Raw genomic sequence first — 13,136 nt, 5'->3', positions numbered from 1 at the left:
AAGCACATTTAAGCTCAAAACTATTTTTTTTTGCCTTTCAAAGTAAAATTTCCATGATCAAGGTTTTTTGATTATTGTGTCTGAACAATTATAGACAAGTTTGAAAACAGTTGACACATGTTTTAGTGCTTTAGTATGCTACACTTTGAGTCTATATAGTTAGCACGATGTCAGCCCTAAACTGCTGCATCATGCTTATTATCCAAAATTCTGGGGTTGGGGTGATTTGTGCCAAAGGGCCTAGGTGAGTTATAAGTAAGTAAGTAAAATGTATTTATAAAAGCACATTTATGACAGTTTGCACTGTCCAAAGTGCTGTACATAGGGCATTCAGTAGGTAAAATAACAATAACAAAAATAAAAGACATAAAGCCCATACATCCACATATAAACAAAGATAGTAGTGCAGAGGTAAGATAGTTAATGGGGAGGAAAAGCCAGGATGTACATATGGGTTTTGAGCCCTGATTTAAAGGCAGAAATGGAGGGGGAATCACATTTGTAAGGTGGCAGTTGGTTCCACAAGCACGGAGCAACTAGTGCAAAGTAAATTTCTGAGAGTTGTGCCAGTGGCATGGCTGTATACGCTGGTCACCAAAAAGAAAGTGATCGTCTACAGTAGCTCAGAAGAGACTGACATCTCCATTCCACTTAACGACACCACTGACAAGAGTGCAGATGGCCATAAGATGATGATGGTGACTTTGTCATTGTGAGCTTTGCAGGTAAAACCATTAGATCTGCTAGGCCTTGTTTAAGAAAATTGACCTTCAATCTTTGTAAAATATTTACTTTATTTACTTTAAATACACCTTAAATAAGTAATTGTCTTATGGATTTGTTTTGCATTACAGTTATATATCAATGGCGCAATTTACCCCATGGTATTCTCTCTTGTGGCAAAACTTACACCACACCGAGGGCAAGTTGTGCCACAAGACAACTTTTTTTCCGAAAGCTATATTTCTTAAACAGTTTATTCCAGATCCAAAGTTTTTATTGCCAGGGATGCACAACATCCTGAAATATATGTACATATTTGAGTTGGAGACATAACTGTCAAGGCCTCACTTTAAAATCACTTTGAGTAAAAAGTGGCACAACTTAGGCCACTCTCCCCTATGTATGTAATAAGCTGAGGGTGCAGATAGTAACTCAGTACTGTTGTATAAATGTTTTGAAGAAAAAAAAACTAAAAATGAAAAATAAGTTTGCTTTTATGTTTTAATTTTTTTTTCATTAAAAAAGTTAAAACATGAATTGTTTGGTATGAATAAGTCTGTGACCCAAACACTGTTTGTACTGTCTGCACTTCACATGCGTGCTTTAGCATGGGGGAGATCAGTATGGACCTTCTGATCTGTTTCAACACTAACTTGGCTTGAATTCAAGCTGTCTCTGTACAGGTGATGTAGGACGTGCATTTCAAACAAGCAGAGAAATAATAATATTACGCCTTCTGCTGTTTAGGAAGCGTATTGCAAATAATTTCTCATCTTAACAATTTGAATCATCCCACCTACGAATGGATTTTAAAGTGACTGACGACGCATGGTTACATCCCTAAAATGTGTGTTTTGTGTGGATGATGGCAGCTATAGACAGCTATGATGTGACTCCTGCAGTGCATCCTCTTTGCCTCTGTTGATGCTTAGTTTGCTCTGACAACACTACTCCTTAGTCCACAGAGAAGAGAGTACAAAGAGGGTAATCTACCTCTTTGTACTCTTTGTCTCTATATTTATTGGTCTGCAAATAGATGTATTCTTTATACTTCCGAGTGTTGGTGGAGTTTTGAAGTCACAAAAGAAGTATATTAGTTTTAGCTTTGTTGTGGAAACACAAGTATGTAGGACATACTGAAAATACAGATTTAGGGCGTATGCTGCTGAAGTGGTTTAATATAGCAATAATTTCATAGGTCAAAGTCATAGTTTTGTCAATCATTAAGTAAGCTTGAACCTTAATTACATTTTAACATCAAAACGTAAAAGATTAAACTGATCGCATTGGCTGTTTGTTTAAACATATTTTGTTTATGTTGCCATGACTTCTTGTGGTTGTCTGAATGACTACTGTTGTCTGCCAGGACCAGGCCCAATATAGTGTAATGATAGTTCCATATAAGGAGGAGGTCAAGATGGATGGATGGGCCAACAAAGAGGGAGTTCTTTTTTAACCATGACCATTATCATTATGACCCTGACCTAACTTAGTCCTTTGACTCTCCTGAAACTTAACTAGTTTTGATGACAGCGGAAATATGTATTCGCTGTGCGCTTGAGGAATCTTCACTCATCTTTTTGTTTCAGTCATTTTGAATCACATCTATAAAATGTCGGAGATACACTTGTTTGTTATATAGTATCGCAAAGTTCTTACAAGATTTTAGAAATAGTTTATAAGAGCAATGAACAGTGGATGAATAACTATCATACTGTACCAACACACACACACACACACACACACACACACACACACACACACACACACACACACACACACACTCTCTCTCTCTCTCTCTCTCTCTCTCTCTCTCTCTCTCTCTCTCTCTCTCTCTCTCTCTCTCTCTCTCTCTCTCTCTCTCTCTCTCTCTCTCTCTCTCTCTCTCTCTCTCTCTCTCTCTCTCTCTCTCTCTCTCCTCTCAGACCGAAACACAGGTCTGCCTGGACTTGTGTCCCTGCATGCCTGCACAGTAGGAATGTGTTGTATTACAGTTGTTTTCAATCGCTAAACCACAGTGGGCACAACTGTAGCTCAATGTGCAAAAATCTAACAACAGTCTGCACTACCAACAGTCATTGGAGCTGAACAGTTCACTTCACCTGCAAAATAGGTTCAGTGCAGCAAACACTATGAACCAGCCTCATTGAGATAACACACACTGTCACTCAGAACTTGCTCAGGGTACAAACACTAGCATCAAACCCCAATACACAAATTACAAACTTTTAATCTTTACAGTTTGAATAATTTGAGTTATTTCACACAAATTACGTAATATTTTCTTTGATGAAAGGGTGACATTCTTTCACATGAAATTGTTTATTTTATAACATACCAGTTTTTTTAGGAAAACAAAAAGAAATGAAAATCAGAAGTTTGCTTCAATAGATACACATTTTGTATATTTTATTGAAAACATTTCCAAATTTAATATTTATCTGTGTAAATATTCTATAATTGTAATACAGAAATCAATTCCTGTAATGTTGTCATTTACTGTAAGGATGCAACTCTAAGCTGTTTATTTGTTGCAAAATTCGTATTACAGATGCAACTTTAGATTTTTGCAGATTGGGTTGCACTCTCAACCCTGCCTCTCTCAATGAGAGAGAATGATTCACAACAGGGTCTATCAGTGTTGCCCTTACTGTATTTCATCAGACATTACAGCTCTATGTCTTCTAGGTCTTCCTCCACACATACACACTCTCACTGCCACTCTTCTCCCTCCAACAACCTGTCTTCCTTGGTCAATTTCCAAATACAAATATATTTTTGAGCTTTCCCTTTACACTGTATATATGTTCACTAACAATTCTAAAACAAGACATCTTAGTGTTTCAATTGAAATTGCAATCCGCAGTGTTTGAAATGCACTAGGCATTCATTCTGTTTTGAATATGTGGTTTAGAGTTGTGGCAGTAGTGTGTGGAAATCCACAGTGTTGTGCAGGCTGTGGTTAAGCCATAAGATAGGTGTGTAGAGTTTTGAAAATTGTGTTTAATCAATGAAAACGAGCTAGAGTTTGGTCCGAATGAACCGCTGCTCTGCATACTGTTGTTAGAGTTTTGCACATGTCGCTCCAGTTGTGCCCACTGTGGTTTAGCAATCGTAAAAAACTGTAAAATGAGTGTGAGTAACTCTCCCAAGCAAATCTATAGAAATACAGATCAATACAAGCAGAAATAGTTCTGTTGACCACAGTTCTTCTGTGCCTGCAGGGTCTACGCTGACTGCCTGGCCAACTTCAAGTTCAGATCTCACTCTCACTTCCTCCTGCTACACACAAGTCCCTCCCTTCCACAGTCAGTCACACAGACCACTAGTGTCCAGGTAGAGTGAGGCCAGAATGAGAGCACTTGAAACATGCTGGAGTCGTGGTCTTTTACTGTGTGTAGCAGCTCTTACTGACTGAGATTGTACATGTTGCCACTAGCGCATAACTTAAAGAGTTTTAAACAAATATAAAAAACATGTTGAGAGCTTTCTCAGAGGGAAACACACTCATAGTTCTCTTTCCCACAGACATGGCTTTATTTAGTCCCACCACATCAGCAGCAAGTCTGTCTTCAGCAGCAGGTTTCACATATACACAAGCGTGCACACACACACACACACACACACACACACACACACACACACACACACACACACACACACACACACACACACACACACACACACACACACACACACACACACACACACACACCCCTTAAATACATCAGCGTACACACATACGACTGTTCTCTCGTCTCGAGACTAAGCACAAAGAGAGCAGAAACTGGAGATCCCTCCGTCTTTTCTGCCCCTCCTTTCTATCCTTCACAAAGAGAGCATGTGCAGCCATGCTTACCTTCTTTTACCATCTTTTCATTGGCTTTCTTCTTATCTGTTGTTTTGTTTCTTTCTTTCTCCACTGCAGTCTTCCCCTCGGTAGCGGTGTCTTACAGCATGCCGGCTCTGGAACGGGCTGAACTGCTCTGGAAAAAATAGGAGAGAGAAGAAAAACAAATTCAATCTGCATGAGAGCAGAGATTTGGAAGAAAAGAGAAATTTGAAACCTCCAAAGCTCCAGTAACAATCAACCCCTCCCTTCTTCCACCTCTCACTGCTCTATACCTCCATCTCCCTCTGCTTTCCTCTGCTTCATCTCCCACTCATTCATTTAGCATGCAGGCTAAATCACTTCTTCCCCCCATACTTAAGTAAGTAGTGCATTATAACATAAGAATCCCCTAAAAATGAAAACTGGGTTTACCGTGCAAAAACTTGGCTGGAACCAATAAATATTCAAAAGCATATTAAATATTAAAGCAAACACTTCCATAAACAAAGGCAAGGTAAATATTGAGCAGAAACGCAATGCTGAACTTCTCCGTTTGCTCTTCTTGTTGAAGTGAAGACCATGTTGGATTCTTATCAAATATGAATCATGTTTTACATCATTGTCAAATATTCTACAGGACTTAAAGGGGATGTAAAATCAGAATTCTGTCTTCACTATTGCCTCATTTCGAATGAGTGACACGGCTTGGGTCAGCGTGGCTCAGATCGGGTCAGCTTGGTTACACTAGATCCTGCTTGCCTCTCCACTGGCGACACTACCCTTTAGGTAGGCGGGGTCTATGGCGGATACAGTCCTCCATAATTCCCTGCCCTTGTGCACAGAAACACATGCAACACACACACACACACACACACACACACACACACACACACACACACACACACACACACACACACACACACACACACACACACACACACACACAAACAAACACAAACAGGATAGCCTTGCTTAAACCCCTTGTGTGTCCTAGTTGCAGCATCTCTTTTGGTTTGTTTGGGCTACAGTTTAAACATTCTCAGAACTGCAGTATGATTAGTCAGCATCATAATCCTGCTCCAGTTCCGTTTGGGAGACATGGAAAATGTATTCATGCTAAACAGGAGGAGAATCCCTAAATATGTAAATAGACATGACTTTTCACAGTTCAAGCATAAAAAGAAACAAGAGTAGGTGAATACCTAGTATATGGCTGGACCGCATAGTGTAAATGAATGTTGATATTAGGCTACTGTTGTATCAGGAGATGTACATTCTAATGCAGTGTCAAAATACTTTATATTAAAAGGATAAGGTTGGTGAAAATGTCTTAATGCCTTTGTCATGGGTACGCTCACCCAGGAAGAATAGCTGGGGTAGTAATAACACTACCACTTTTGTCCAAAGGGGGTGCAAGAATTAACAAAAACTGAAAGTTCCTCGGAGCACCTTTAAGGAAATATTATGGTGAAAAGATGTGTAGCGGCTGCCAATGACAGACTATACTGACTCTGGTTTCTGGTCTCAGAATCCTGTACACCCATTATCAACCCCAACAACCTCCTTGGTTCATATGCCGTATACAGTGCCTCATTCACACACACACACACACACACACACACACACACACACACACACACACACACACACACACACACACACACACACACACACACACACACACACACACACACACACACACACACACACACACACACACACACACACACACACACACACATTGCTGATTGGAGAAATTACATTTTGATGCTTCGGCAACATAATTTTTGACACTTTCATGCCAATAAAGACGTTTTCAGCCTAATGGTGTGTGGAGGGCAAGCCGGCAGTAGATGAGCTGGGACCTATGGGCGTATGAGCCAATTATGAGCCCAACAGTGTATTAATTAGTTATAAGCTTCCTCCGATTCTCTTATGAACATGTGTGTGTGTGTGTGTGTGTGTGTGTGTGTGTGTGTGTGTGTGTGTGTGTGAGTGTGTGTGCGTGTGTTTGTGTGAAGGCTTAAATCAAAGCCTTCTCATCCCGATCAACTCCGCTCTGAGGATTGGATAGGAATTGGCTGGGATTAACCTAACACTGCAATGTGGTGTGTAGCACAGCACCCAAATGGCATGCAGGCAGATTCACCGGGAAACACTATTTTTTTCAACTGTTTCTTCACTCACTCCTGCTTGTAATTCTTATGTGGCTGGAACATAAATTGTAAGGATATTTTTCATCACAATTCAGAATCATCTTATCAAGAAAGAAGCAGTCATATGCATGCAAACTGAGTTCTGCAGATGGTCCACAAAGGGTTTGTTAAAACAGCAGTGTGTAACCTAAGCCGCCTTTGCCTGTCTGGTCCTGTTTGTTTGATCGAGGCTGTTTCCTTGTCCAACTCAGATAAACTATATTGTATTATAATTGGATCATGACAAATGTCTTTATTATGAATCAGAATTTTTTATTTGGTTTAGGCTTATCCATCTTTACATAAATCCTTGCATTGTTACAAAAATGTATAATGTACAAGGTTAAATTCCTCTTTCTGATGATTGACTCAGATGCACAAGTGAACATTTTAAAGGTTCAGATGCTGACCTCTGACCTGGTTCAAAATGCTTCTGGAGACAAGTAGCAAGTTGGCGGCCATCTTTTTCATGTGACATGTGTATCATCTAATTTTTGGTTCAAGAGGCTTTTTTGTAGGGCACCTTCACCTGGTGTGATAACTGTCAAGTGAATCAGACAAAGCGGGTGAAATTTGACACAAATTTAGTGAACATAGATTAAATAAAATAAAATATAAACCTGGGGAGATATATACATTTATTATATTATTATTATTGCGTGTAAATCAATGGAGCAGATTATGAGATATAAACTTCTTGCATTGGTAGCGTCCCCTACAGGTTTTGCTCAATATGCTTTGGTAGTCCTATTCCTAAACAAGACCTTAATATATCTAACTAGTTTCATAATGATTGCACCAATAGTTATTGAGTTATTAACATATATTTTTTGACATGGTTGCTCATATTTGTTGGGAAGCTTTTGCACACCATTTCCAGCAATTAGGCCAAATGCTGAGACTTGAAAGACAGAGGAAGAAGATAGATTCTGGCATGCTATGTTGATGAGACTGTGATGGATGGTGAATGATATGCCATATCCCTTTATTTGATCTATCTGCATCATTTGTTAACCCATTTGAAGTGAAGCCAAGAAGGAACTCGAGCTTACATGCTCGTACGCCATACACTGGGAGGAAGACACAACAAAGTGACTGTGGAAGGCCATTAGAGCTCACTGGGGTTCAGGTACGCCCATCACCCTTGCTTGTTGATGTCTTTCAGTATATGTTGTCGCCTGTTAAGTGCTTATGCCATGTTACTGAAGAAGAGGCTCACACAGGTGTGGATGTCAGATACATGAAGAGCAATGGATATTTCCCTCCTGATTGTGCAACAGTTGACCTGCTCTTTATCCATGCAGGGTTGTTGAGGGGATGATCAGTCTGTTCATCCAACATTTGATTTGTGGACCTACGGATTATCCGATTTGTCAATTCCAAAACTTATTCTCTGTTTTTTTACAACTGATGGGTTCTGTTGGCTGACGTGCGTGGGTAGGCAACATTTTCAATTTACCAGTTGATCTACATTCCAAACCCTCAGCTATGGTTATGACTGAAAGATTGAGACAGAAGCGCCTGAAATGAGTGTCCTCTGATGGGTGTCTGGGCTCAGATATGTTAGGGAGCTAACACATCCGTAGAGACCTTTGTAGTAGAACCAATCTGGAGTTGTGCTTCAGATCAGCATGTCTCAGGGGGCTTTCCTTTGGAGATTCTACTGGGCAAATCCAACTAGTGAGAAACCTCTTAGTGGAGCCAGAACATGTTTGGGAGATTGAAGATCTAATCTGTCTTGAAAGAGCCTCTGGATCCCCCATGAGGCGCTTGCAAACATTATGTGGTATAGGGACGTCTGGACTAACCACCTTAACCTGCCCCCACTGCAACCCTTCAATAAACACTATTCATTGGCCCATATTGTAAAGTCTAATTATAAAGTTTATGCTGTCCATATCTACGTATAAGCCAAACTCCGGACGTGTCTGTATGGATAGAAATATTGGTCAGTCAGTCCATAATTCTAGTCCAGACATGTGGTTGTCATGGTGACAGTGAGCAAAGAGCTGCTTGTGACAGCAGCTGATGGTCCATGTTGCTGCTGTACACACCATAAATGATGTCGTCACTGCTGTTGTTGTGCTAATGAGTCTGATTCTGTTTCCTGTTTCTCACAAAATGTTGCCTAATGAATCAGAAATGCATAAAATACCAATTACTAAAGAAAATAAGGCTTTCAATATTTAACAAATAAGTGATCAAGTATAGGCAAAATCAATGTCAACGAGGAATGAGAGGGAGGCTGTTCAATCATACAGTAGCTGAGGATGAAGCAGTGAATGGATGAAGGTATTCTTTGGTCACATACACACACAGCCAGCATGTCACTTACCAGCCAAACGTGCCAATGCCGCCGTGTACCCAATGCCGTCTCTTCCCACTGCACATGTATTCCAACGTGAATATTGACAAGTGAGTGACAGGACAGTGTTCTAACAAAGAATCCAGCCCTCTAGTCTTTCCAATGCTAAATGTCACTCTCCCCTAACCATAGATCTTCCAGGAAGGTTTGAGTGAGCGGCTGCATGCAGGACAATAACAGGAATCCTCTCCTCGGATAGAAATGGATGGAGGGAGCCTATAGGGCACGCCTGGCAGAAAATCCCTGGGTATTATACGGTCACGTGACCAGCCAGCCACCATCAGTCACCGAGGAGCAGGGTGGGGAGGGGGGGGGGGGAGATGACGTCACACAGCTGCTCACACAGACACACAGCCGACACACAGCCAATGAGGCTGGAGGACTTTCTGCTGGTTGAACCCCTCCCTGATCACAAAGACAGGACAAAGAAAAGCCCAGAGAGAGAAGAAAGATATCCCACCTTCAGATAGGAAGAAAAAAGGAAATAATCCATATCTAACCTGTTTTGATTTCCAATAACATTCAGAAAATAATAGTGGAAAAGACAAAAAAGGAGGAACATCTTATAAAGCTTTACCAGCATATACAGTATCTCACAAAAGTGAGTACACCCCTCACATTTCTTCAAATATTTCTTTATATCTTTCCATGGGACAACACTGAAGAAATGACACTTTGATATAATGTAAAGTAGTCAGTGTACAGCTTGTATAGCAGTGTAAATTTACTGTCGCCTCAAAATAACTCGACACACAGCCATTAATGTCTAAACTGAAGGCAACAAAAGTGAGTACACCCCTGAGTTAAAATGTCCAAATTGGGCCCAAAGTGTCAATATTTTGTGTGGCCACCATTATTTTCCAGCACTACCTTAACCCTCATGGGCATGGAGTTCACCAGAGCTTCACAGGTTGCCACTGGAATCCTCTTCCACTCATTCATGACAACATCATGGAGTTGGTCGATATTAGAGACCTTGCGCTCCTCCATCTCCCGTTTTCAGAAGCCCCAAAGATGCTCAATAGGGTTTATGGCTGGAGACATGCTTGGCCAGTCCATAACCTTTACCCTGAGCTTCTTTAGCAAGGCATTGGTCGTCTTGGAGGTGTGTTTAGGGTCATTATCATGTTGCAATACTGCCCTGCGGCCCAGTTTAAGAAGGTTGAGTGCACGTTTTCAGCGTCATACCAAGAGGTTGGCTTTGGAAAATAGACATATGAATACTGCCAGCATTGCTGCAGGTCTTGAAGGGGTTGGGGGTCAACCTGTCAATGCTCAGACCATACGCCGCACTCTGCATCATACTGGTCTGCATGGCTGTCGTCCCAGAAGGAAGCCTTTTCTAAAGATGATGCAAAAGAAAGCCCACAAACAGTTTGCTGAAGACAAGCAGACTACGGACATGGATCACTGCAACCATGTCCTGTGGTCTGATGAGACCAAGATAAACTTATTTGGTTCAGATGGTGTCAAGTGTGTGTGGTGGCAACCAGGTGAGGAGTACAAAGACAAGTGTGTCTTGCCTATAGTCAAGCATGGTGGTTGGAGTGTCATGGTCTGGGGCTGCATGAGTGCTGCCAGCAGTGGGGAACTACAGTTCATTGAATGCTAACATGTACTGTGACATACTGAAGCAGAACATGATCCCCTCCCTTCATAAACTGGGCCGCAGGGCAGTACTGCAACATGATAATGACCCCAAACACACCTCCAAGACGACCAATGCCTTGCTAAAGAAGCTCAGGGTAAAGGTTATGGACTGGCCAAGCATGTCCCCAGACCTAAACCCTATTGAGCATTTTTGGGGCTTCTGAAAACAGGAGATGGAGGAGCGCAAGGTCTCCAGTATCCACCAGCTCCATGATGTTGTCATGAATGAGTGGAAGAGGATTCCAGTGGCAACCTGTGAAGCTCTGGTGAACTCCATGCCCATGAGGGTTAAGGTAGTGCTGGAAAATAATGGTGGCCACACAAAATATTGACACTTTGGGCCCAATTTGGACATTTTAACTCAGGGGTGTACTCACTTTTGTAACCGGCAGTTTAGACATTAATGGCTGTGTGTCGAGTTATTTTGAGGGGACAGTAAATTTACACTGTTATATAAGCTGTACACACGCTACTTTACATTGTATCAAAGTGTCATTTATTCAGTGTTGTCCCATGAAAAGATATAATGAAATATTTGAAGAAATGTGAGGGGTGTACTCACTTTTGTGAGATACTGTATATTCACTTATAATTGTCTACTCTTTACTTATATTCAGAGCACGTATTCCATGTTGAGATCTTAGGCTATAAATTCATCATATTTTGTAGCTTTTCAAAGGATTTCCATCTGTAGTCTGGAAAGGTCACTCACTCTTGTATATGTGTGTCGACCTTTAAATAACAGATCTCTGCATACAATTCCGGCTCCATGCATACAAGCCCGGTCCATGTCTGGACTGGTCTCCGGTCTGGACCGAGATCCATGCATAACAGAAGAACTAGAGGAAGTGTTAAGCGCTGAGGGACCGGAGTGGGCTGATGTCTCACACTTCCACTTCCCTACTGTCTCTTTGAAGAGTGAATATGATATGAATATTTGACAGTGTTGTCACAACAGAGTGAACACTGAACAGTCTTAAAGGTCACATATTATGCTAAATGCACTTTTTAAATGTGTTCTAACATATCCATGGGTCCACAGTGTGTCTAGAGACTGCCAAAATATTTAAAAAAATAACACTCCTTTTCTCACAATCCCCCTTTCTGAAACCACCACCCCTCCCCCACCCAATATACTCCAGTCAGAATTTTCCCCTTTTCTGACCTCACAAACTGGAAAGCCAGAAGCTTCCACTGTGCAGCCCACACCCCTATTTCTTATTGGTCCACGGCCCTGACAGACAGAGGGCGAGGCGTATCTGGCTTCGCTTCCGGACAGGGGGCGGGGGCAGCGCAAAGATTGTATATTTACGAGGGGAGCTGCAGCTCTTTTTAAAAAATAGGCCATTGTGAGATTAGCTGAACTTCAGCATAGTACAATAAATTATCTGAAAGTTTTTTTCAGCAAACAATTAAAGAAAAACGTATTAGTGACCACTAAGACCATATAATATGGTGTATAATAGTACCGAAAAGTGTATAATATGGGAGCTTTAAACAAAAGCTTAATTGCCGTTCTTAGCTTCAACATGTAGAGGCAACCCACTCAAAGTATTAAACCAACAATCATTGGATAATGATCACAATACAGACTTATCATATTAGCAGTGCTCAAAAGCGTATTACTGAACCAGACATCTCTTTTTCTGTTTTAAGTTTGTTTTGTAAATTGAGGTTTCATTTATAATGACTGATATCTGTGGCTGTTTTGTGTAGTTATTAGAATTAGGGGAAAGAGCTCTGTGTGTATAAGAATAAGGTATTGTTTGAAAGGATTACCCATTTGTGTTAAGACTTTTGTACTGAATGTCAAACGAGGACAAACGTCCATAAATCCGTCTGAACACAATTACCGCAGGAAATCACTTTGGCTGACAGGTTTTTGGTCTGTGACTTTAATAATAATAATAATACATTTTATCTATATGCGCTTTTCTCTCACTCAGAGCGCTTTACAAAACACAACAATAAACAAAGAAAAAGAACATGTAGATTGGGTTGTTTTAATCTGGTTCATTCATAGTTCATAGATTCATTGTATTACACATTTAATTCCTCTAAAACTGGTATTTCTTACAAAACACAATTTTGGATTTTAAAAAGGTGACATTCTTTACAAGTAAAATAATAAATAATGATGACGCCCAGAAAATTATACAATCGTCAACTTTCAGTTTTAAAACACTGTTTGTATATTTGCGTGTTCTGTGCAGTTCTGTCACTACTTATAAGGCATTGGAAGGCATAGCAGCAAACTAAATGAGCTCACAATTGTGTGCAGTTCTCATAAAAATAATTGTTAGTAATTCTGTAATACTGACATTTCTAGAACATTCATACTTTTTAGCAATGTAAAAAAAATAAAAATAAA

At 40.5% G+C, this 13,136-nt stretch overlaps 1 protein-coding gene across 4 annotated transcripts in view; it reads right to left on the bottom strand.

The window, feature by feature from the left end:
• plekha6 (pleckstrin homology domain containing, family A member 6) overlaps window positions 1-4,720 on the bottom strand; it is a 65,984-nt gene extending 61,264 nt beyond the window's left edge. For all 4 annotated transcript variants that reach the window (XM_080026104.1, XM_080026103.1, XM_080026106.1 and 1 more), the window contains exon 1: window positions 4,583-4,720. The gene's annotated coding sequence lies outside the window, so the exon portion shown is untranslated. The remainder of the gene's footprint in view (window positions 1-4,582) is intronic.
• Between the last annotated feature and the right edge of the window lie 8,416 nt (window positions 4,721-13,136).

Source organism: Ammodytes marinus (assembly GCF_949987685.1).
Source record: "Ammodytes marinus genome assembly, chromosome: 4".
NCBI classification, from domain to species: Eukaryota; Metazoa; Chordata; class Actinopteri; order Uranoscopiformes; family Ammodytidae; genus Ammodytes; species Ammodytes marinus.
This window is presented reverse-complemented; position numbering and strand designations above follow the sequence as displayed.